Below are 26,225 nucleotides of genomic sequence, written 5' to 3' on the forward strand. Positions count from 1 at the left end.
ACACAAACTGAGACTCCAAGAACCATAGGAAAAACCCAGTTTTTGCAGCCCCCAAGAAGGTGGATAACATGGCAGGAACTCCCAAATACCTCTCAGTCCTTTTTCTCAACGTTAACGGAGTGAACTCTCCAATTAAGCGACATAGACTGTCTAGTTGGATTAAAAAACAAGACCCTTCTATCTGCTGCTTTCAGGAGTCACATCTTGCCCTTAAAAACAAACACATTTTCAATGTTAAAGTTTGGAACAAAATCTACCAAGCAAACAGCCCCCATAAACAGGCGGGAGTTGGAATCCTAATATCAGATTAAATAGACTTCAAATTAAAATTCGTGAGAAGAGATAAAGAAGGTCGCTACATACTAATTAAGGGATCTCTCTTTCAGGAGGATATTACAATTCTAAATATATACTCGACAAACAATGGAGCACCCAAATTTATCCAAGAAACACTACTTTCCCTCAAATCCCATATAAATCCAAAGACATTAATTGTTGGGGATTTTAACACACCACTCTCCCCACTAGATAGGTCAACTCGGCAAAAACTCAACAGAGAAACTGCAGATCTAAACAGCTGCATAGATCAACTAGATTTAACAGATATCTACTGAACATTTCACCCAGCAGCATCAGAATACACGTTTTTCTCAGCAGCACATGGAACATTTTGTAAAATAGACCACATTTTAGGCCACAAAGCAAACTTGTCTAAATTCAGAAACATTGAAGTTATACCTTGCACTCTCTCTGACCACAAGGGAATAAAATTAGAACTCAACACCAAAAGCCACCAAAGAAAGTCCGGTATCACATGGAGACTGAACAACACACTGCTGAATCAAGAGTGGGTCATGGAAGAGATTAGAAAGGAAATTGAAATGTTCATGCTATTCAACAAAAATGAACACACAAATTACCAGCTCCTCTGGGACACAGCAAAATCACTACTCAGAAGCAAGTTTATAGGTCTGAGCTCCTACATCAACAAATTGGAGAGGTCTGAAACCAACAACTTATTGACACATCTAAACCTCCTTGAAAAAGAGCAGCAAATAAACCATAATCCAGCAGACGGAAAGAAATAATTAAAATTAAATCAGAATTAAATGAATTAGAATCCAAAATAACTATAGAAAGAATCAACAAAACAAAGAGTTGGTTCTTCGAAAAAATTAACAAAATTGACAGACCCTTAGCAAATCTTATCAGAAAAAGAAGAGAACACACCCAAATAAATAAAATCAGAGATGAGAATGGAAACATCACCACGGAAACAACCAAGATTCAAAACATTATAAGGAAATATATCTCAAAACTTTATGCTAATAAGTTTGAGAACTTGACAGAAATGGACATTTTCATAGCAAATATTGACATTCCAAAACTAAACTGAGTTAAACCAGCTTAACAGGCCCATATAAAGCATTGAAATAGAAAGAGCAATAAGAGACATGTGAGCTAAGAAAAGTCCAGGACCAGATGGTTTTACAGCGAAATTCTACAAGACCTTCAAAGCAGAGCTCACACCAATACTCCTCCAACTCTTCAATGAAATTGAAAGAGAAAGTTCACTACGGAACACATTCTCTGAAGCCATCATAACCCTCATCCCAAAACCAGGCAGAGAATCATCAAAGAAAGAGAACTATAGACCCATTTCTTTGATGAACATTGATGCAAAACTCCTCAACAAAATTTTGGCCAAACGACTTCAACAATTCATCCAAAAAATCATACACCATAACCAAACAGGATTAATTTCAGGGCTGCAAAGCTGGTTCAATATACGCAAATCAATTAATATTATTCATCACATCAACAGGAGCAAGAATAAGAACCACATGGTTATCTCAATAGATGCAGAAAAGGCATTCGACAAGATCCAACACTCCTTTATGATGAAGGTTTTGGAAAAATTAGGAATCCATGGGACATTCCTCAATACAATAAAGGCTGTATATGACAAAACTACAGCCAGTATTACGCTTAATGGTGAAAAACTGAAGCCATTTCCTCTTAACTCAGGAACAAGACACGGATGTCCACTCTCTCCACTTCTCTTCAATCTAGTATTAGATACCTAGCTACAGCAATAAGACAAGATGTATACATAAAGTGGATCCAAATAGGGAAAGAAGAAATAAAACTCTCCCTCTTTGCAGACGACATGATCTTGTATTTAAAGAATCACATAGACTCCACACCCAAATTACTCAAGCTGATTCAAAATTTGGCAAAGTAGCAGGGTATAAAATTAACCCCCCAAAACCAATGGCTTTTCTGTATGCCAACAATGAGAAAAGTGTGGTTGAAATTAGGAAAGTAACTCCATTTGTAATAGCCCCACAAAAAATAAAATACCTAGGAATTAACTTAACCAAAGAAGTGAAGGAACTCTATGATGAAAACTTTAAAATCTTGAAAAAGGAAATCAACACAGAACTTAATAAATGGCAAAACCTCCCATGCTCCTGGATTGGAAAGATTAACATCGTGAAAATGGCAATACTTCCCAAGGCTATCTATAAATTCAACGCGATACCTATCAAAATTCCACCCTCATTCTTCAAGGAAATAGAAGAGGCAATCCAAAAATTCATATGGAACAATAAAAGACCCCGAATAGCAAAAACGCTCCTCATCGGAAAGAACACTGCTGGAGGAATATCAACACCAAATCTCAAACAATACTATAAAGTCATAGTAATCAAAACAGCTTGGTATTGGCATAAGAACAGACCTCAGGACCAATGGAATAGAATTGAAACCCAGAAATGAACCTACAGACCTATAGCCATCTAATCTTCCATAAGGGAGCTAAAACAATAGAATGGAAGAAAGACAGCCTCTTCAGTAAATGTTGCTGGCAAAATTGGTTAACTAGTTGTAGAAAACTAAAGCTAGATCCCTATATATCACCGTGCACCAGAATCAACTCCAAATGGATTAAAGACCTCGAAGTCAAAGCAGACACTCTGAAAACATTACAGGATGTAATAGGAGAAACCCTAGGTCTCCTTGACTCAGGCCGAAATTTTCTGAATAGAGACCCGGAAACACAACAAATCAAAGAAAGGTTGGACAAATGGGATTGCATAAAGTTGCAGAGCTTCTGCAGGGCAAATGACATAGCTAGCAAGATCAATAGAAAGCCCACGGATTGGGAGAAGATCTTTACTAGCCATACAACGGACAAGGGTCTCATATCTAAAATATACTTGGAACTCAAAAATTAAATCCCCCAACAACAAATCTTCAAAGAAACAACTGCCCAATAAATAAGTGGGAGAAAGACTTAAAGAGAAACTTCTCTGAAGAAGAAAGAAGAATGGCCAATAGACACATGAAGAAATGCTCAACATCCCTAGCCATAAAAGAAATGCAAATCAAAACAACATTAAGATACCACTTCACTCCAGTTAGAATGGCAAAAATCAAGAACTCTAACAACAACAGATGCTGGAGGGGAAGTGGACAGAAGGGAAACTTACTTCATTGTTGGTGGGAATGTAAACTTGTTCAACCATTTTAGAATGCAGTATGGAGGTTCCTCAAAGACTTCACATAGAGCTCCCCTATGTCCCAGCAATCCCACTTTGGGGCATTTACCCAAATGTTTACAAACAAGACCACACTAAAGCTACCAGCACAACTATGTTTATTGCAGCATTATTTACCATAGTTAAGATATGGAACCAAACCACATGCCCCTCAGTAGATGAATGGATCAAGAAAATGTGGTATATATATACACAATGGAATTCTATGCCTCCATCAGAAAGAATGACATTGCCCCATTTGTTAGGAAATGGAAAAAACTTGGAAAAAATTACATTAAGTGAGGTAAGCTAGGCCCAAAGAAACATAGGCCCCATGGTTTACCTTATTTGTAATATCTAGTATATGTATGAGTCAAGCAGAAAAGGTCAGATAATGTGACGTTAGGAAAATGAACCCTTAGATATATATTTTAATGTTTTTTTCTTTCATGCATGTGTTTCTAACGCATTTATAAGATTATTTCTTTGTTGCTTTGTGGGTCCCTCCCCCACAGTTTAACCCCTGCTTTCACTATATTTGATGCCAGCATAACTTGTAGAGGAGATGGGGGAAAAACAAGTCGTTTAAGGATACAGGTGGACCTATTGCATCAATGAGAAGTACAAGTTGTCCTGTCCAAAACGAGCTTTACAACGTCGGTTCCGCGGGGGGGGGTGGGGGGGGCGGGGGAAGAAAAGGATTGGGATTGGAGGGGGAGGGGAGGCTGGGAAGGTATGTGAAGGGTAAACAATGGAGGAGGCTGCAATGCTTGGTAAGAAATGTACGCATTATCCTGCCCATGTAATTGTAACCCCTCTGTACAGTATGTTCACAAATAAAATAAAATAAAATAAAATAAAAATTATATATGATAAAATGTGATCCATCTTCTATCCACGTTAGCAATTGTTAGTGTTATTCTTTCTCTTATTTCTTTGGAAATTAATTATATTCCTATTACTACTTCTTTATATTGTAACAGCTCTATACAATGCTTTATTTTCTATTTTATTTTTCCTTTGTTATCTGACTTTCAGTCAAAACTATCAAGTGGATTAAAAAGAAACTAGATTCAGGACAGTTTATTTTTCTCCTTCTCTTCTCTGAAGTCTTTATGTTTTTTGAAACAATACCAATGACATACAGCTCCTATGTGGTCCACCATTCTTCCCCCACTCACTCTCTTCTGCAGAACAGCTCAAGTCATTATCGTTGAGCTATATTATGCTGTACTGTTATCTAAGTCTTAACTCATTCCTAAATTAATTTTAGTTGCATTGAGCAGTCTCTAAAGACATTTTGTATATATAATATCAGGGGTTTGTATTTTTACAAGGTGTGAAATATGAGTGACTATGAAATATTTTGATATCTCTGTAGAATATTGGTCCATCTGCTCAATAATCTCTTATGTAAATTCAAGGAATACAGGTCAGTCAGAGAAATCTTGTAAAATGGTGTAGCTTGTGCCTCCATACTAGCTTTGAATAGTATTACCATGTTTAGTAGTGAAGACAACATAGTTCTACTATAAGAACAGACACATAGAAGAAGGTAACAGATTTGTCAAAAATAAATTCTTAGTTTTATGGTCCACAGATTTTGAAAAGGATGCTATGACTTTATGAAATAAAAACAGAATCTTAAATGGTTGTATTGGCACTATTGCCTCTCTAGATTTAAAGAATGATCTTAGACTACTACCTCAATCCTTTGTTTGTTTGTTTGTATGTCGCTCATGGGGATTGAACTCTGGGCATTTGCGCTGTCCATGTACTCTTCAGCTCAAGGTGAGCACTCTACCGCTTGAGCAACAGCAAAACTTCCAGTTTTCTAGTGATTTATTGGAGATAAGAGTCTCACGGTCTTTCCTGCCTGGGCTGGCTTTAAACCACGATCCTCAGATCTCAGCCTCCTGAGTAGCTAGGATTACAGGCGTGAGCCACTGGCTCCTGGCTTCAATTCTTTGTTATTGTGGGAGCATTTAAGTAGGAAAAAGCCAAGTAAATATTTTGCATGAACCTAAACTAAGTGGGATAATATCATATTGGTGTCTCTTTAACTTGGAAGTTATAGATTATGTCTTTTTATACTTTAACTTGGGACAATTATCTGCTGTCAGTTATTTTCTTCTCTTACCCTTTTTTTGCCCCTCTACTTTCATAATTATTATTTAAAGAGACATAATTGAGCTTGCATTTCTAAATTCTTCAAAATTATCTCAACTACTTCATATTTCTGGCAGCCTCCTATATATTTCTCAAGGGAAATATTTTGTCACTACCATTTTTATCCTATATGATATTGGATAACTTCCTGCCTAATTCAGTGCAAGATATACTTTAGACTCATCCAGATATCCCAACACTTGTACAACCATAAAATACTATCTTCCTTGGAAATCATGATATTAGTATATCTGGTGAGTTGGTATCTGCCATTTTTGCATGGCCTTAATTGATACTTACATGCAATCATGTTTTAAACCAATATACCACTCAGTAGATGAACGAATTGACAAAATGTTGTTTATATATGTACAGAGGAATTCTATGCTTCCAATTCATAAGGAAACGGAAAGACTTGGAAAAATCTTACTAAGAAAAATAAGCAAGACACAAAGAAACAGATTCCATGATTTCCCTCATTTGTAATAACTAGGAAATATCTAGGATAGTCCTAGCAGATGAGCAGAATGGCTCAATAGCTATGTATAAATGACCACATAAAATGAGGTGAGCAAAATAAACTCTTAGGTATGGAAGGAGAGGTTTTTCTTTGTGGTTGTTGTTTTTAATGTACGATGTGATTTCTTTTTTTTCTTTTGTGTTTTCCTCTATGGTTTGTCCACTGTTGTATTTGATTTCAGTATCCCGTGTATTGTATATACATTTATCTTCATTTGGCAAGGGAAGCGGAACAATAAAATGGTGAGACAAAGGACAAAAGGCAAACCAATGCAATAGCAATACTCACAAGATAACATTAGAAATTTACATTACAACTTGTGAGGAGTATTGGGGTGAAGGAAAAATGTGAGCAAAATGAGGGAGGGCGTAAAAACTTTGTCATGTTATGTATCCACTAGCTTACAATTATTGCAACCCTTCTATATATCACCTTGAAAATAAAATTAAGTTAAAAATGAGCTGCATAAAATATAATTTCACTGTATTGGTATAGTAAATATTATTCTATGTGTATTACCTTTTAAAAATGAATATTTTGCCTGCTAATTTGAATTACCTCTTTCTTTATCAGAGGGACATCAACTGAAATGTTATCAAACTACACAATTTTTTCAGAATATACTTGCCATTATTTTGAAAAAAACATTATTTTAGTATTGTCTTATACTAAATCAGAAAACAGTTCAATTCTATGGAAACGCCTAACTTTGAAAACTGACTAATTTTTAAGAGGACAGAATATATCTGTTCCTCAACATCCCTATGACTACTAACTACTCATTTTCAAATTCTGAACATGCCATACCAGAGACATTCAAAACAGTACCTGTTTGATTTTAATTAATTCAGCAATAGATGCAGGTTCCAATTAGGCATTACATATTTAAAAGTCAACAGAAAAAAATAGACACGTTCTGGTAGAGGATAAAAATATGAAGTATCTATAATAATTAATTCCTTGAAAGTAAACATTTGTTCATCAGAGTAAGCTATTATTTCTAGGACAATCAATCCCAAGTTTTTATCCTGTAAAGTCATCGTAGCCCAACAATTTCCAACTAGTAAGGTGCACCTCAAAATTCCATAAATTCACATCATGACTACTTTATCGCTATTGTGAAAAAATACTACACTTCTGCTAATGTGATGCCCTTCCTATTTTGGAAAAAAATACTACACCGAACTTTGCTACATCATTTTCCCTGCAGTGGTATTCTTGAGATCAGAACACTTGCAAATATTATTTATTTTTAATTTTATTTTTTATTTATTTTATTATATATATTATCTATCATAGATACTCAGGAGATCTGTATATCTTAATATTAAGATTTGAAGATTATGGTTGAAAGTCCACCCAGGCAGGAAAGTTCCTTAGATTCTTATCTCCAATAAATTCATAAGGAAAAGCCAGACCCAAGTGGCACTGAGGTTCAAGTGGTAGAGCAGCAGCCTTTAGCAAAAACAGGCTCAGGGACAGTGCCTATTCCCAGAGGTTAAGCCCTACTACAAACCAAGCAACAAAAACAAAATGAAAACAAACCTCAAACCTAGCATTTTTCTCATTGTATAGAGGTATATAATTAAGGAAATTTCTTCCTGTGTTACGTACAGATAGAAAAAAAAATCACACAATTACACTTTTCATACCGAGTTACACCAAAATCTCAAAAGATTGCTCCTTTTCTATATTTGTAAATTAATGTCATCAATTTGTTGACAATTTGCCTAGATTATTCACATTATCATCTTACACATGAACTGTTGGAATTATCTATTAACGAAGTTCTTATTATACCTTATTTGAAAGAATATTCTAGTCAATTAGAATGCCAGAATCATTAGTGAATTTGTAAATTAAATCTTTTACTTGAAAAGAATTTTGTAGTATCCTATAGAATATTAAATTACAAACATAAAATATCTATTTTACATCTAAATTCTAATTTAGCCAGGTCTACAAAGTCCTACATTAAACGAACTTTCCTATTTCATCAGGCTTAAAGTTTTGTAATCCTTCATAATTTCTTGGGATTCTAACAGAATGATACTTACTTTTTCAAATTTTTGGTTGGGAATCATGAGCTGTTTTGCATCTAGAAATGTTCTGTAATTAAGACAAAATTTAAAACAAAACTGAGCATTATATATGAGTTGCATTTCAATAGGAAACTTGACTTCTCAAAGCATAATCACAAAATTAGCCCAAATTTCCAACTGTGTATTCCTTTCTTGTTTATTTTTTATTCCTTTCTTGTTTGGTTTTATTGAGACAAAATTGTATTCTTCTAGTTGGCCAAAGTTTCTGATCAGCTCACGTAACTTGGGAGTGGAGTCCATGGGGTCCATTAAATAAAAGATCATGTCATTTTCATGTTTTTTCTTCTTTTTTTCTATTTTTAAATTCATTATTTTTTATTGTGAAAAATTGTACAAAGGGATTAAAATTACCTGGGAAGATAATGAGTACGTTTCGTCTGAAGCATTGTAGCCTCCTACTTTGTTTCCCCTTCCCATCCTCCCTCCATGCCCCCACCCAATCCTCCTCCCCACTACCAAAGTAGTAAAGTTCGTTTTCGATATAATGACTTGAACATCTCATTGTTGCAATGGGTCCAACTGTATCCCTATTTAAATGATTGTTTTTTTTCCCTTCCCTTCCACAAATTTTACCAACATCAAATACAGTGAAAGCAGGGGTTATACCATGGAGGAGGCACATACAAAGCAACAAAGAAATTTAGAAACAATCTCATGAAAGAAAAAAAAAAACATTTGAATAGATATCTTAGGGTTCATTTCCCTAACATCAACTTATCTGGCCTATTCTGCTTGACTCAGACATATGCTAGTTACTGTAAATAAGGGAGACCGTGGGACCTATGTTTCTTTGGGCCTGGCTTACTTCACTTAATATAATTTTTTTCCAAGTCTTTCCATTTCCTAACAAATGGGACAATGTCATTCTTTCTCAGGAGGCATAGAATTCCATTGTGTATATATACCACATTTTCTAGATCAATTCATCTACTGAGGGTCATGTGGGTTGGTTCCATATCTTAGCTATGGTAAATAATGATTCAATAAACATTGTCTTTCTGGAAGCTTTAGTGTGGTCTTGTTTGTGAACATTTGGGTAAATGCCAAAAAGTGGGATTGGAGGGTCATAGGGGAGTTCTATGTGGAGTCTTTTGAGGAACCTCCATATTGCTTTCCAAAGTGGTTGAACAAGTTTACACTGCCACCAACAATGCAGTAAGGTTCTCTCCTGTCCACATCCCCTCCAGCATCTGTTATTAGAGTACTTGATTATAGCCATTCTAACTGGGGTTAGGTGGTATTTCAATGCTGCTTTGATTTGCATTTCTTTCATGGCCAGAGAGTTCGAGCATTTCTTCATGTGTTTATTGACCATCCTTCTTTCATCTTCAGAGAAATTCTCTTTAAGTCTTTAGCACATTTATTTATTGGGCAGTTAATTCTTTGAAGATTTGTTGTTGGGGTATTTAATTTTTTGAGTTCCAGGTATATTTTATGTATGAGACCCTTGTCCGTTTTATGGCTAGTGAAGATCTTCTCCCAATCCGTGGGCTTTCTAGTCATCTTGCTAGCTATGTCCTTTGCCAGTCAGAACCTCTGCAATTGCATGCAATCCCATTTGTCCAAACATTTTTTGATTTTTTTGTGTGTTTCTGGGACTCTATTAAGAAAATTAAGGCCTGTGCCAAGGAGATCTAGGGTTGCACCTATTCCATCCTGTAATATTTTCAGACTGTCTGATTTGACTCTGAAGACTTTAATCCATTTGGAGTTGATTCTGAAAGGGTAATAAATAAGGATCTAGGTTTAGTTTTCTACAAGTACTTAACGAATTTTGCCAGTACCATTTACTGAAGATGCTCTCATTTTCCATTGTATATTTTTAGCCCCCTTATCGAAAATTAGATGGCTATGGGACTATAGGTTCATTTCTGGGTTTTCAATTCTACTCCATTGATCATCTTGTATGTTTTACTTCATCTTTCCCTATTTGGATTCCCTTTAATTTTCCATCTTGTCTTATTGTCCCAGCTAGCATTCTAATATTAAGTTGAAGAGGAGTGGAGAGAGCGGACATCCTTATCACTTCCCTGAATTAATAAGAAATGGCTTTAACTTTTCACCAATAAGTATAATGCTGGCTGTAGGTTTGTCTATTCTTAGCAGAAAGAACAGCACTGGAGTAATATCAGTTCCAAATTTCAAACTATAGTAAAAAGCCATAGTAATAAAAACAGCTTGATACTGGCACAAGGACAGTACTGAGGACCAATGGAATAGGACTGAAGACTCAGAAATAAACCCACTGACCTATAGCCACCTAATCTTTGACAAGGGAGCTAAAAATAATAGAATGGAAGGAAGACAGCCTTTTCAGTAAATGATGCTGTTAAAATTGGTTAAACACCTGAATAAAAACTAAAGCTAGCCATATGTGTGTGTGTGTGTGTGTGTGTGTGTGTGTGTGTGTGTGTGTGTGTGTGTGTGTGTGTGTATCACCCTGCATGAGAATCAAGTCAAAATGGATCAAAGACCTCAAAATAAAAGCAGACACCGTGGAAACATTACATGAAGGATAAGAGAAACTAGGGCTCTTTAGCACAGGCCAAAATGTTCTTAATAGAGAACCAGAAACAACAAATCACAAAAAGGTTGTAGAAATGGGATTGCATGAAACAGCAGAGCTTCTGCAAGGTAAAGCTCATAGATAGTAAGATCAATTGAAAGCCCACTTACTGGGAGAAGTTCTTCATGAGTCATAAAACAGACAAAGTCTTATATCTAAAATATACTTAGGACTCAAAATCATAAATCCCACAACAACAAATCCTCAAAGGAACAACTGCCGAATAAATAAGTGGGCTGAAGACTTAAAGAGCGACTTCTTTGAAGAGGAAATAAAAAATGTCCATTAGACAAATGAAGAAATGCTCAATTTTTCTAGTCCTAAATGAAATGCAAATCAAAACATTGAGATTACACCTCACTCCAGTTAGAATGGCTATAATCAAGAAATGAAATGATGACAGATGCTGGTAGGGATGTGGCTAAAATGGAACCCTACTGCATTACTTGTAGGAGTGTAAACTTGTTTAACCACTTTGGAAAGCATAATGCAATTTCTTCAAAAGACTCCTCCTAGAGCTCCCCAATGACCCAGTAACCCCACTTTTGCACACTTACCCAAATGATCACAAAACTACCAGCACAACCATGTTTAGTGCAGTATTATTCACCATAGCTATGATATGGAAACAACACCAATGCCCCTCTGTAGATGAATGGTTCAAAAAAATGTGGTACACACACACACACACACACACACACACACACACACACACTGGAATTCTAGGATTGCATCAGAAAGAATGACACTGCCCCATTTGTTAGGAAATGGAAAGACTTGGTAAAAATTATATTGAGTGAAGTAAGCCAGACCCAAAGAAACATAGGTCCCATAGTTTACCTTGTTTTAACTTTGTTTACAAGGATTAGTACATGTCTAGGACAAGCAGAGAAGATCAAAGGCTAGGTACATTTGAACATGCAAGATGATGTTAAGTGAAATGTACCCCAAGTCAGAGACACAAGCGGTTTTTCCTCTCTTTCTTTTGTTTTTAATATGCTTATAATGCACTATGTGATTCTTTTGTACGTTATTCCCCCATGGTAAACACCTGTTTTCACTGTATTTGATTCTAGTGTTCTGTATCTTATATATACATATATATATATATATATATATATATATATATGTAAATTTGAGGAGTGGAAGGGATACATTAAAAGGATCTGCATAGGGAAAGAAGAAATTAAACTATGCCTTTTTGCAGATGACATGATACTATACCTTCATGATCCCAAAAACTCCATCCCCAAACTCTTAGAAATCAAAAATCACTTTGGCAAAGTGGCAGGATACAAAAATCAATCCAATAAAATCAGTTGCCTTCCTGTACACTGACAATGTACAAGCAGAGAGGGAAATAAGGGAAGCAACCCCATTCACAATAACCTCCCACAAAATAAAATATTTAGGAATTAACCTAACCAAAGATGTAAAAGAACTATTTAATGAAAACTATAAAAAGTTAAAGAAAAAATTACAGAAGACACTAGGAAATGGAACGACCTCCCATGCTCTTGGATAGGCAGACAATATAGTGAAAATGGCAATACTGCCCAAATTAATATACAAATTCAATGCAATTCCTATTAAAATCCCAATGATGTACATCTCTGAAATACAGAAAACAGTCCAAAAATTCATATGGAACCACAAAATACCTAGAATAGCCAAAACAATTCTAGTGAATAAAGACAACATGGGAGGGATATCCATGCCGTACTTCAAACTCTACCATAGAGCCATAATAACAAAGACAGCATGGTACTGGCACCAAAACAGACCCAAAGACCAATAGAATAGAATAGAAGATCTAGAAATAAATCCACATGCCTACAGTTAGCTGATATTTGACAAAGGAACCAAAGACAGACAATGGAAGAAACACAGCCTCTTCAACCACTGGTGCTGGGAAAACTGGGCAGCCACATGCAGAATAATAAAAGTGGACTCCAGCATATCACCATACACCAACATCAACTCAAAATCGATTAAAGACTTTAACATTAAACCTGAATCTCTGAAACCTCTGCAGGCAGAGTAGGAGAGACACTTGAACTTATAGGTCCAGGAAAGAATTTCCTGAACAGAGTCCCAGGGTCCCAACAAATTGGAGTGAGACATGACAAATGGGACTACCTTAAAATAAAAAGCTTCTGCAAAGCTAAAGCTATCGCAACCAAGCTAGAAAGACAATCAATTAATTGGGAAAAAAATATTTACCAGCACTATATCTGAAAAGGGGTTAATATCCAGTATGTACAGGGAACTCAAGAAACTAGGACCTCAAAAACCTAACAAACCAATTACTAAATGGGCAAGGGAACTAAAGAGAGACTTCTCAGAAGAAGAGATAGGAATGTCAAAGAAACACATTAGGAAATGTTCACTATCCCTGGTTGTGAAGGAAATGTAAATAAAGACAATCATTAGATACCACCTTACCCCAGTCAGAATGTCCCACATCCTCAAGTCAGCCAATGACAAACGCTGGAGGGGATGTGGAGAAAGAGAAACCCTACTACACTGCTGGTGGGAATGTACACTTATACAACCAGTTTGGAAAACAGTCTGGAGGGTCCTAAGAAAGCTAAATATTGACCTCCCTTATGACCAAGTCATACCACTTCTAGGCATCCATCCTGAACAACAGGAACCAGTATACAGGGATACATGCACCTCCATGTTTATTGCCACACTGTTTGTAATAGCCAGGATATGGAAACAACCCAGATGTCCCACCACAGATGAATGGATCCCAAAATTGTGGCATCTATACACAATGCAATATTATGCAGCCATTAGAAATGATAAAATAATGGCATTTGCAGGGAAATGGATGGAGCTAGAAGGTGATCATGTTGATCAAGGTAAGACAAGAGCAAAGAGACAAACAGTACATGTTCTCCCTGATAAGTGGATGTTAAAACCAAAATGTTAGGCAATACGACAAAATTAACAGGACTTAAGAAACAAAGGACTTCCACTCATCTGGTCGAATCCCTACTAAATAACCCCATGCTGCTGATCACATGTATGGTATATATGTGTACAATGGAGGGGAACCAGGAAGATGACATAGAAGTAGAGGGAATCAGGGAAAAACCCGTGAGCTGCACTGGACATTTACCAAAATGAACTAAGCAAGTTAATGGCAGGGATGGGAGGGAGAAAACAAGTGGGAAAAAGGGAACAGCTGATGTTATGCAAAACAAAAGAAATGTACATACCAACCAACGTGGAAGTAATAACTGTATCGCAAAGCTCATAGAACTCATAAATGTTATAGACTGTGATAGACAATTTGCTCCAGAAATGTTAGAATGTGTTTGTGACTTTAATTGAGCATCACTATCCCACAATACTGTGAAATTAGGGAAATTATGTAACCACTTAATTACAATAAAAAAGCACAAACTCTCCAGAAATCATTATAGATGTATACAACTAACTCTTGAATACATTTTGACATCAAAGTCAGGCAATTCACTTGGAAGACTTCCATGGAATCTATGAAATGTTATAGTAAGCTTTTATTGTTATTTGGATTGTGAAAATACTTTGTATGGAAACAAAGAATGTAATGGCATTTTTGAAATTTAAGAAACTTAACCAAACCATTATGACTTAGGAGAGCAATTTGTACAGCCTTCCAAAACTTCAAAGAGGTAGTGATACATACTTATCCTTTTGGTAATATCAAATACAGTTTCTTCCAAGTTGATCTTCAGACATAATGGTTCAACAGAAGCAGATCGAACATGTCTTTGCTATCTCTATTCCCAGCAGCAAGATGCAAGGGGGTCATTGGTATCTGCATCATGATGAAGTAAGAAAAAAGCCTCTCTAATATTATTCCACATATAAGCACTGCGCAGGGTTGTTCAGCCATCTACAGTTATTGCATGAATATCTGCCGCTTGAGTCACCAACTCACGGACAGTGTCTAAGTGTCCACTGTAGGCTTCCTGATGAATATGGGTATAATCATCGTCATCCCTAGTATTCACATGAGTGGCCTTTTTGGAAAGTAGTCTCTGCAGTGTAATAACCTGATTATTTTCAGCAGCCCAAAGAAGAAATTTGCATGGACCCTTCTCCATTTTTCTTGCAATTGATACCATTCCTCACTTTTTCATCATGTTCCTCGTCTTCATTAGAATTGCCTAACTTGAGACTTTGAGTGACGATGGGAATGAGGTGTCCATGTATTTCCCTAATAGATCAGGTTAGTTGAACTGTTCAGAAAAATCCGGTGAGTTTTCTGCATCTGTGTTTTCACCATGATTTATTTTCCCTTTTTCCATTTTTACTATTCAAAATTATTCTAACTGGAGAGTAGGGAATTGATGGAGAGCGGAGGAAAGATTTTCCTCCGTATTCAAAGATACAGACTGAAAATAAGGACCAGTGGTGTCTTCATGTGCAGCTTATTCTAGGAATGAGAAAAGATGAAATAATGCCTTCTATATAAATGATTTGGGAAATGGCAGAGCAGAAAGTAAAATGATGCAGCCAAAAATATAAAAGCAAAATGAATTACGATAATTATAGAGCAATCCTATTATCTATGAGAAATATTAAAGAGAGAGGAAGAGAGACAGATGTGCAATGACCCAGATAGCCACAAATGCATGCCTCTGATCAATTTATAGAGGAAGAAGAATTTTATGGTTTAAAAAAGATGGAAATAGAATTTATGTATTTACTTGAATTGGGTAAATACATTTTTAGCAGCCTATATGAAGAGACGTAGGTTTAATCATATTGCAGACAAGAATCTAAATCCTTGATAATTCTAGGAACAGATATGAATGAAATCAATTGAATCACACTTTTCATGTACAATGAAGGAATAGGTCCAGGCTAGGAATGCAGCAAGAGAAGGCAGGCCGATTGTATCTGTGACAAAACTTTGTGGAAAATGGTATTGAGAATTACTTACTGTTGATCCACTTGCACTGGAAGCATGATTCTGAACAATTGCTTGCTGATTCTCAAATATTACTTTGATCATTATATTCTCCAAAAAGAAAAAGTGAGATTTAACTTGTAGCAAAGGACTACTTATACATTTTGATTTCTCATTAAACACCTTCAATCACCACATTATTTATTTTTTCTTTTGTGTTTTCCCCTATGGTTTATTCCATGCTGTATTTGATTTCAGTATCCTGTGTATTATATACACATTTATCTTAATTTGGCAAAGGTAGAGGTACAACAAAATGGCGAGACAAAGGACAAAGGGAAAACCAATGCAATAGCAATACTCACAAGAAAAGATGTAGGATATTCACATTACAACTTGTGAGGCGTATTGGGATGAAGTAAAAGTGTGAGAAAAATGAGGGAGGGCATAAAAAGTTCGACTTGTTAGATATTCACTACCTTACAATTACTGCAACCCCTTCTATATATCACCTTGACAATAAAATTAAATTTAAAAATAAGCTACATAAAATATAATTTCACGGTATTTCTATAGTAAATGATATTCTATGTGTATTAAATTTTCTTAATGAACAATATTTGGCTTTTAATTTGAATTAATTTCCCCTGTCTTTGTCAGAGGATCATCAACTTGAATGCTATCAAACTATAAAAATTTTCAGAATATACTTGCCATTATTTTTTTAAAAAGCATTATTTTAGTATTGTCTCATACTAAATAGAAAATAGTTCAATTCTCTGGAAACTCCTAATTTTTAAAACTGAATATTTGTTAAGAGGACAGAATGTATGTGTTCGACTAACAACTCATTTTCAAATTCTGAGCATGCCATACCAGAGACATTTAAAACAGTGCCTGTATGCATTTTATTTAATTCTGCAATAGATGCAGTTTCCAATGGGGCATTACATATTTAAAGGTCAACAGAGAAACTAGCCACATTCTGGTAGCAGATAAAACTATGAAGTATCTATAATAAATAATTCCTCTAGAGTGAACATTTGTTTATCATAGTAAGCTATTATTTCAATGACAATCAATCCCAACATTTTATGCAGTAAAGTCATTCTAACCCAACAGTTTCCACCTTGTAAGGTGCACCTTAAAATTCCCTAAATTCACAGCATGACTAGCTTATCAGTATTGTGAAAAAATTCTACACTTCTGCTAATGTTATGCCCTTTCTATTGTTGAAAGAACACTACACTAAACTTTGCTGCATCATTTTCCCTCAAGTGGTGATCTTAAGATCAGAAAACTTGAAAATATTATTTATACATATATTTTCATCTACATTGATACTCAGGAGGCAAAGATCTGTATATTATGGTTCAAAGCCCACCCAGGCAGGAAGGTTCCTTAGATTCTTATCTCCAATAAACTGCTCAGGAAAAGCCAGACACAAGTAGCACTGAGGTTCAAGTGTTAGAGCAGTATCCTTGAGCAAAAAAACAGGCTCAGGAAAAGTGCCCAGGCCCAGTCGTGAAGCCCTAGGACACACAAAACAACAAAAACAAAATGAAAACAAACCCCAAACCTAGCATTTTTCTCATTGTTTACAGAGGTATACAATTAAGGAAATTTCTTCCTTTGTTATGTACAGATAGAAGAAAAAAGATTTCAAACAATAACTCTCTTCATACCATGTTACACCGAAGTCTCAAATATTGCTCTTTTACTAAATTTATAAATTAATAGCATCCATTTATTGTCAACTCTTTCTAGATTATTCACATTATCATGTTATACATGAACTTTTGGAATTATCTATTAAGTAAGTCCTAATTACAACTCTCTTGAAAGAATATTCTAGACAAATAGAATGCCAGAATCATTTGTGAATTTGTAAATTAAAACTTCTAATTAAAAAGTATTTTATAGTATCCTGTAGAATATGAAATTACAAGAAATAGATATTTATTTTAAATCTAAATTCTAATTTAGTAGGGTCTACAAAGTCCTACATTAGATAACTTTGCTGTTTCTCCAGGCTTAAGCTTTTGTAATCCTTCATTATTTCTTTGGAATCCAACATAATGATGCTAAATTTTTCAAATTTTTGGTTCAGAATCATGAACTATTTTGCATCTAGAAGTATTTTGTAATGAAGAGAGCATTCAAAACATGACTGAGAATGATATATGAGTTGCATTTCAACAGGAAACTTGACTTCTCAAAAAGTAATGACAAAATTAGCCCAAACTTCCAACTGTGAATTCCTTTCTTGTCCTTTCATTTGTTTTACTGAGGCAAAATTATACTACCTAGTCCAGGGAAGATATTACTATTTTATCCACTCTCTAATCTCCTGTATTAGAGTGCTAGAATTCCAGACTTGTATCGCATTGCCCTGCCATAGTTTGTTGGTTTATTTAATCGAGAAACATACTAGTAATTCTGAACTTCTCTGATGATCTTATCCACTAGACTGACTGCTCAAACTGTTTCTGTACAATTTTCAAAGATGTTCTAACATTTGACACAGGATATGAACATTTTCAGATGCACCTGCAGGGGTCTCTGATTCATTCTTCCATGGAACCGATCCCTTTAATAATTATTACTTGGCTCTTTTACTATCTCTGGTCACTACCTATGTAATAGTCTCAAGCTTTTGGGGGGAAAGTTCACGTGACGACTTTCTAATATTAAAAATTATCAATTGATTCTATTCTTACACAGGACATATTATCTATTATTTTCTAACTTTTCTACACATTGTGAGAGTTGTTTCATATGTGTGTTTGCACATATAAGTGCTTCTGTGCGTGTGTAAATGTTTGTATGTATGTATGCAGAAACCTCAGGCTATTATTCAGCACTGTTGCTCATAACTAGTATCCCATCACTTGAGCCATTCATCCAATGCAGTTTTTGGCTGGTTAATTATAGGCAGTGTTGCAAAGACTGTTCTGCCGAAGCTGGATGCAAACTTAACTTTCCAGACTGTTTTACATTCTTAGTTTTTATTTTTTCAGGAGTATGGTTTTAAACTACAAACATTTTTGTGAATGTAAAGTCTGACTTGTAGCCTAGATTTTTAACTCAAGATTTCATACAAAGATAGATGAATATACACATTACATATCCTGAGTGTATACTGCTAGAAATGTGATCTTAAGCCTGGTACTGGTGGCTCAAACCTAACCCTAGTTACTCAGGAGGTTGAGATCTGAGGATTGCAGTTCAGATCAAGCACCAGTATGAAAGTTTTCTGAGGCACTTATCTCCAATTAACCACCAGAAAACTTGAATTGGCACTGTGGCTCAAATGGTAGAGCTCTAGCCTTGAGCTGAAGAGGGGAGAGACATCGCCCAGTCCCAGAGTTCAAGACCCACAACCATCAAAAAAAAAAAAAAAAAACTAAAAAAGAAAAAGAAACGTGATCTTATCCACCAGTTCATTGCTACTATATTTCCTGCTCTCTCAATGTGGCCTTTTTTTCCAGTTAAGTCCATGCTCTTATATCTGACTAGTTTTGGAACCAGAATTGCTCTTCTGTTCTACTTTTTACAAATTTGCATGATTAGCTACCATGATTTAGACCTAGTAGAAGACAAGAGTGGCCTCATCGTCCATGTTCCACTTAGTAGTAATGCTTTCCCTATATCACTCCCATAGATCTACATACTGGCCTTGGATTTTATTGTTTCAAAGTTATCTTATTGAAAGAGTCTTCTATAGTGTATTGAACCATTATACTTAAGCACAAAACTTCTTTTTCTCTTATTATTCCTATTGTTTTTCCTACTTCTAACTTATGTACACTTGGGAAAAAATGCACAAAACAAACACTCACAAAAAATATTTCTGAGAACATTCTTCCCACATAAAATTGGTCTTAATTACAGAGCACTTAGGAAATTTGAACTTAAAGTAGTCCAGGATGTTTTTTTCATGTTTTTTATTGTAAAAATGGTTTAAAGAAGGGTTAGAGTTACATAAGAAAGTTAATGAGTACATTATCTATCAAGCATTGTTACCTCCTCTTTTGTTTTTCTCCTACAATCCTTTTCCTCCCCACAAACACAACTCCCTTCTCCCCTCCTCAAGTTGTAAAGCTAATTTTCTACATAGTGCCTTGTACAACTCATTGATACAATAGGTCATACTGTATACTTGTTTAAGCATTTTGTTATTTCCCTTCCCCTCCCACATTAGAAAAATGTATATGCAAGATGCAGGTCGCTGACAATAAATATAATGAAAACAGGGGTTATACCATGGAGGAAGAAAATAGAAGAGAAACAAAAATTCACATACTACATGTTAGATACTTTTAAAAAAATAGCATGAACGAAAAAGCAAGTTATGTCCCTATCTTGGGTTCCATTTCACTTAACATCATCTTATATGGCCATATGTACATGAATAAGGTTTCATAAGCCATGCAAATTCAATATTTTCTTGTTATAAAGTTATCTCTGAAACGCATTTTACCTCATGTTCAAAGATATATTTGTGCTATTTCAATGAAGCCAGAAAATAGTCATTTTACCTGGAGCAGCACCATAGATAGTTACTGGAAGTAAGTGGAAGGAACTGTTATTGCAAGTGAAAACTGATCCCAAGAGAGGAGTTGAACATAGGAAAATGACAAAGATCATGGTAATTTGTGCTGTCATTTTTATGGTACAAGAAAAGAATCCAAGGCCTGAATGAAACTCTGTTCCTGACTTTTTCAAGTGTGTCCTTTACTTATATAAACCTTGTCTGTAAACTTCTAGTTAAGAGTATAACAAAAGGAAACAATATGCCATTTTAAGGCCAGCATAGAATAAAAGGAAATAAATTTGTTTTAAAAGTGCTCTCCTGCAAAGAAACAAAGTTATGAGAGTTTTAAGGGTAAACAAAGGAGGAGGCTGCAATGCTTGGTAAGAAATGTATGCATTATCCTGCCCATGTAATTGTAACCCCTCTGTACAGTATGTTCTCAAATAAAATAAAATAAAATTTAAAAAAAAAATTGAAAAAAAATAAAAATAAAGAGACTTATGGACAGATATTTCACTCCTGAGATGATTCTCTTGTTGCAGGAGTCAGTTACCCAATTCTTTAGTCTGGTCCCGAGTTCTCCATAGCAATAAGGATTCCACAAAGCAGGATCCAGTGAGTACGATCAGCGAAAGGAGCCTCTTCTCAAACCAGTGCTTTAAGGATGGTCTCAAAGAAACATGTGTTTTTTTATTTCTTTGTTTGTTTAGTTTGTGCTGGTTTTGGGGCTTGAACCCAGAGGATGGATCATGTCCCAGTACAGTTGTCTTTTGTGCCCAACTTCCCCCAAACCTAGTACTCTATTGCTTGAGCCTAAACTCCACTTCTGGCTTTTTTAGTGTTTAATCACAGATAAGAGTTAGACAGACTCTCCTGCCTGGGTTGTCTGAACTGAGATAGTAATAAATTCAAGTGACTTCAACTGTATGGACTTCTCCTATGAGCCAAGAAATATTAGATGAAGTTTATTATAAAGCTAATATTTGACAATTTTTAAAAGAAGAGAATATGTCCAGCTAAGAAACCATAAAAAAGGTGCACTGAATCATTTTGGAATTATTTTTTCTACTTGGGAAGATTACTATTGCTTTTGTCGTTCCTTTTGGGGAAACTTAAAGTCATATTTGCACTTTTTTGTTGGTCTTGGGTCTTTAACTCTGATACTGGGCCCTGTCCCTCAGTTCTTCAGCTCAAGTTGAGCACTCTGTCACTTTTGGTACAGCACCACTTCTGGGTTTTATGTGGTTAATTAAATATAAGAGTCTCATGGACTTTCCTGACCAGGCTGGTTTTGAACCACAATCTTGTGGTCTCAACTTTCTGAGTAGCTAGGATTACAGGTGTGAGCCACCAGCATCTGTCTTATATTTGCAATTATGTGCACTTATTGACACTATGTAGACAAAGAATGGAAATTTGAATCAAATGATGACATTGCAACTTTTCAGAAAAATCGAGGTAGCAATAAATTTATCCTCCTTTTCCATGTTGTTACATTAATGATTCATGTGTTAAGGGACTCTTACATTAGCATACTCTGCTGTCTGGATTTGTCGACTTAATATCAGAAATTGTTCATAGAGAAATATAAAAGACTGTGATTTTTAGAAAGCAAAGGAGTTCAGGTATGAAAGTACAGCATAGAAGGATATACAACTTATCACACAGAGATTAAGAATTAGACTAATTACTACAATGCTAAAGGCAATGAGGAATAAGCCTTGTTGATGACTAGTTCTTTAATAACCAAAAATGGTTCCCTAGAACATTTTGTGGTATAACATAGTTATTATCATTTATTCCTTCCATCTGGAGTTATTCCTTCTCTTCTGTAAAAACTATTAATTAGCCTCTGCCTTTTTGGTGCCATGACTTACCAAAAAGATTTCCAAATTTCACTTATACTACATTTCTAATTGTGTTTAGCAGTGACCACTCAAAAGCCTGGAATCTTTGAATTTCCAGAATTAATCTTCACATGACATCTAAGCACATTCCTGGCATTAATTGCCGTGAATTAATGATCAAAAGTTTTTTTTTTTCAAAATAGTATACTAATATAGGGAAAGTACAGGTATCAGTATGGAAGGAGCAATTATATATTCCAAGTATGAATTGTTTATTTTGCATTTACTAACTAAATGTTTATTGTTATTGTTGTTGGTTAAGTCAATTAGACAAATACCACATCAAGTCTCAATTTACTTAAAGGCACCAACATTTTAGTGTTCATGAATATCACTCATCTTTAGAAAATGACTAGTCACAACAAAGTTTATATTTCAAATTTAAAAAATAAAAATTACACCCAGATTTGATGTGAATATTCTGTTTCCAGGAATACATTTATTCAGCAAACAGGGAAACAAAAAATAAGGGCTTGTCATATAGAAAGAAAGATGTAAAAGCATACTGAATTTCCTTAAGATGATACATACATGCAAATCGTGCCATTTATTCAAAGATCCTGTAAAAATTCATGAGCAGATTTGTCATCAGAAGTGATAGGTAAGCAAAGTAACTGGAAAACTGTATTTGTAAATAGTGCTTTCAATATATGATGACCTTTTCAATAAATAAGCCTATAGATCATGATTTTGTATCTGTAACACACATCCAGTATTCAACATTTTAGACATACTCCCATTCTCTTACCTCAGTTCTTGATTAATATTCTTCTACTTTCATGATGTCAATTGCTACTAAAGCAACAAGGTGGGTTTTCTCTTGGTTTCTATATCCAATAAATTTTAGTATTTTTCAACGATGTATAAACTCATGGAGTTTTGACTTGGATGTGAAGTTTGAGGATACTCTATTCAGGGTATTAATTGGCCTGAAGCATCCAGGAACCTATTGTGAATACACAGACACACGGTATACTAATAATTAGGGAGTTGATCTCGGGGAAAGATAAAGGTCCAGGCAAGATCTTGAAGCTGAGATAAAGCAATGCAGCAAACATCAATCAACTATCATTACAAGGTAATGGAACTTATCTCTGATGTGTCTGGGTGGCAGCTGTGTGTGTGTGTGTTTGTGTGTGTGTGTGTGTGTGTGTGTGTAGAGAATTTTAGTGTGGCTTCTATGTTTACAGTCCATAGAGCATTACTTGTTAAGGAGAAGGTGCCCTTACCAGAGCTCTGATACCACTGTCATCACTTTTTACTGCAAAAAACACTTGCTTAATCTCTAATTAAAAAGGGAAAAATAAACTAACATCTTACATGATTGTTTTGAAAATTGATTGGCAAATTGAAGGCCAAAGGGAGAAATTGGAGATTAATATAATCCTTTTCCTCTCTTCTGATTATTAAGCTGTAATAGCTGTGATTTTCAGGAATTTCCTGTAATATACTTACTGCTGAATTACTAATATGTTTAATAATATGAAACATATGATAGAGAAATAGATCAGGCAGCAAGCACAAAGAACCAGTGATAAGATCGACCTTTGGAGCAGGGTTGCCACATCTTTTAGGAATGCAATTCCTTCATATGCATTTCAAATTTTATGGCTTTCCCTGTGTGATTAAAAGGTAAGAAAGTACTGTAGAAACAAAAATTCCTGTTCAGCCAAGTTGAAAGTGCTCATGTTCCCATCCTCATGTTGCAAATTTCCATTTCATAAAGACTCTTTGTTAGAGTGCTTTCATTTAATATACTTCAGCACAGCATCCATCCCTGTTGGAGACATAAAAAAAAGATAATTTTGTTTTGAATATTATCTTATGTAAGTTAGTGTGTGTGTACCGGCATGATTTGTATAATTACAGAAGTTTGTAATAAATATAAGTAGGGATCATGTCACAAATATAAAATATAATTAAAATCACATAAGACTAGAAGCCACAGAATTTTGTGCATGAAAACATACATTAGATTAGTTGCAGAATTTCTATTTTGAGACAGCCTTTTATTAAAGTATAAAGCACTTTATTAAGGGTTGAAACATTTTATTGAAAAAAATACATTTCTTAGAGATATTTTTGCTTCATATTTTAAGAAGAAAAATGGTCCCAAAGTAATTATTTTTTAAAAATTATTTTCCTGTTTCCATGTGATTAACCTCCAAATTAGAAATCCAGATATTTAATTTAATTTAAATTAACCAAAAATATTTATTGAGTATAAGAACCTTTTGCTCTCTACATTCTTCACACTAACTTTACCAAATATGGTGAGTCTGAAATAATCAGTCTCTTTGTGACCTGTGTTGATATTATTTACAATGTGAGCAAAATGTTTAAAAAGTAGTAATTATTTTAGCTTAATTGCTCTGAAGAGACAATAAATGATATAATCAAAGGCTAAAAATGATTAGACTTAAATTTAGAATTTAGGAAATATTTTTGACCACACTGGTTACTGGATCCTTTGCAACAACCTCATGAGATAATTTATATTGATGAAGCAAAAATCCCAGAGGTTAGACATTTACGAATACAAAAAACGTGTCATTCTGAATATGTAGAGCTACATATCAAAAATAGAAATTTTAGCTTTTAAATACCTGAATATACTAATACATTTAATTGCAGGGTAAGTACTTGCTGTGAAAGGAGATAAAATTGCATTTATTTTGAAAGTAAACCTAAGTATTCATTTGAATGAAAGACCATGTTTAAACATCACTCATTCAAGAAACAAGATGTACAGTTAGTTGTTTTTCATGCCAATTATGATATCTAAAGTAACTAGATTAGTAAACTTAAATCATTGCTTCATAGGGAAATAGAAATTTAGTTTCCTAAAATTCATGACTATAACTTTTTCTCAATTACTAAAAAACTGTTTTGTATATTTTTCATGGAATCTTATTTGATACATTTTTGTTCATTAAGTTAAATAATTGACCAATAACAATATAAAATACGCATGAACAAAGTTCATCTAACACAAGTATTTTATTCCCCAGATATATCAATGGCTCTCTTAAAAAATACTAGGTATTTTGTTAACGATTATTAATTGTCAGAAGTGGCAATACCATAATATGTTTAAAGCATTTGATTATACTCCCTGCCTCTATTTTCTTTTCATTACTTCTTCTTCCAAAGATCTTCTGTAATTCACATAAAGTTACATCTTTATATTTGCACATATAATCTAATTTGGGGAAAAAATGAGCTAAACTGCAATTAATTCAAGTTGTATAGTGGATTAACAGGATGAACAAAAACTTGAATATTTTTGTTAACTTCTGAATTGAGCTATCATTATTATTATGTTTAGGTTTAGGATCTCAGACAGAATTAGAATTAGGATTAGTGAAATAGGTTCAATGCAGGATGCAAGAATGATACTTAGAAGACCCTATGTTGAAAATGAACTTTACACCATGGGGAACGAGGAGTAAGGGAGGTGGGGTAGTAGGAGAACAACAAAGAAGTGTTTAACAATGCTCAACAAGAAATATACCCATTACCTTACTCGTGTAACTAATTTGACTTTAAAGCATCTTTACAATAAAATAAAATTTAAAAAAATAATAAAGATGGGTGTCAGTGGCTCACGCTTGTAATCCTTGCTACGCAGGGGGCTGATGTCTGAGGATAGGAGTTCAAAGCAGCCCAGGCAGGAAAGTCTGTGAGGCTCATATCTCCAATAAACCACTAGAAAACCATAAGTGGCACTGTGGCTCAAGTGGTAAATCGCTTGCCTTGATCTGAAGAGTGGAGGGAGAGCGCCCAATGCTAGAATTTAGGCCCCATGACTGAACAAAAAAAAAAAAAAAAAAGAAAGATAAAGAGAAAGAAAACCTGACAGGAAATAGAAAAACACTTAAAAATGTAGGATCAAAATGCAAGTAAAATTTAGACCTACATGTTGAGCAAGAGAATAAAAGTGCAATAGAAGCTTGCTATTAACATTATG

The sequence above is a fragment of the Dipodomys spectabilis genome, unplaced genomic scaffold (assembly GCF_019054845.1).
Source record: "Dipodomys spectabilis isolate Male_0828 unplaced genomic scaffold, ASM1905484v1 ptg000466l, whole genome shotgun sequence".
Lineage (NCBI taxonomy): Eukaryota > Metazoa > Chordata > Mammalia > Rodentia > Heteromyidae > Dipodomys > Dipodomys spectabilis.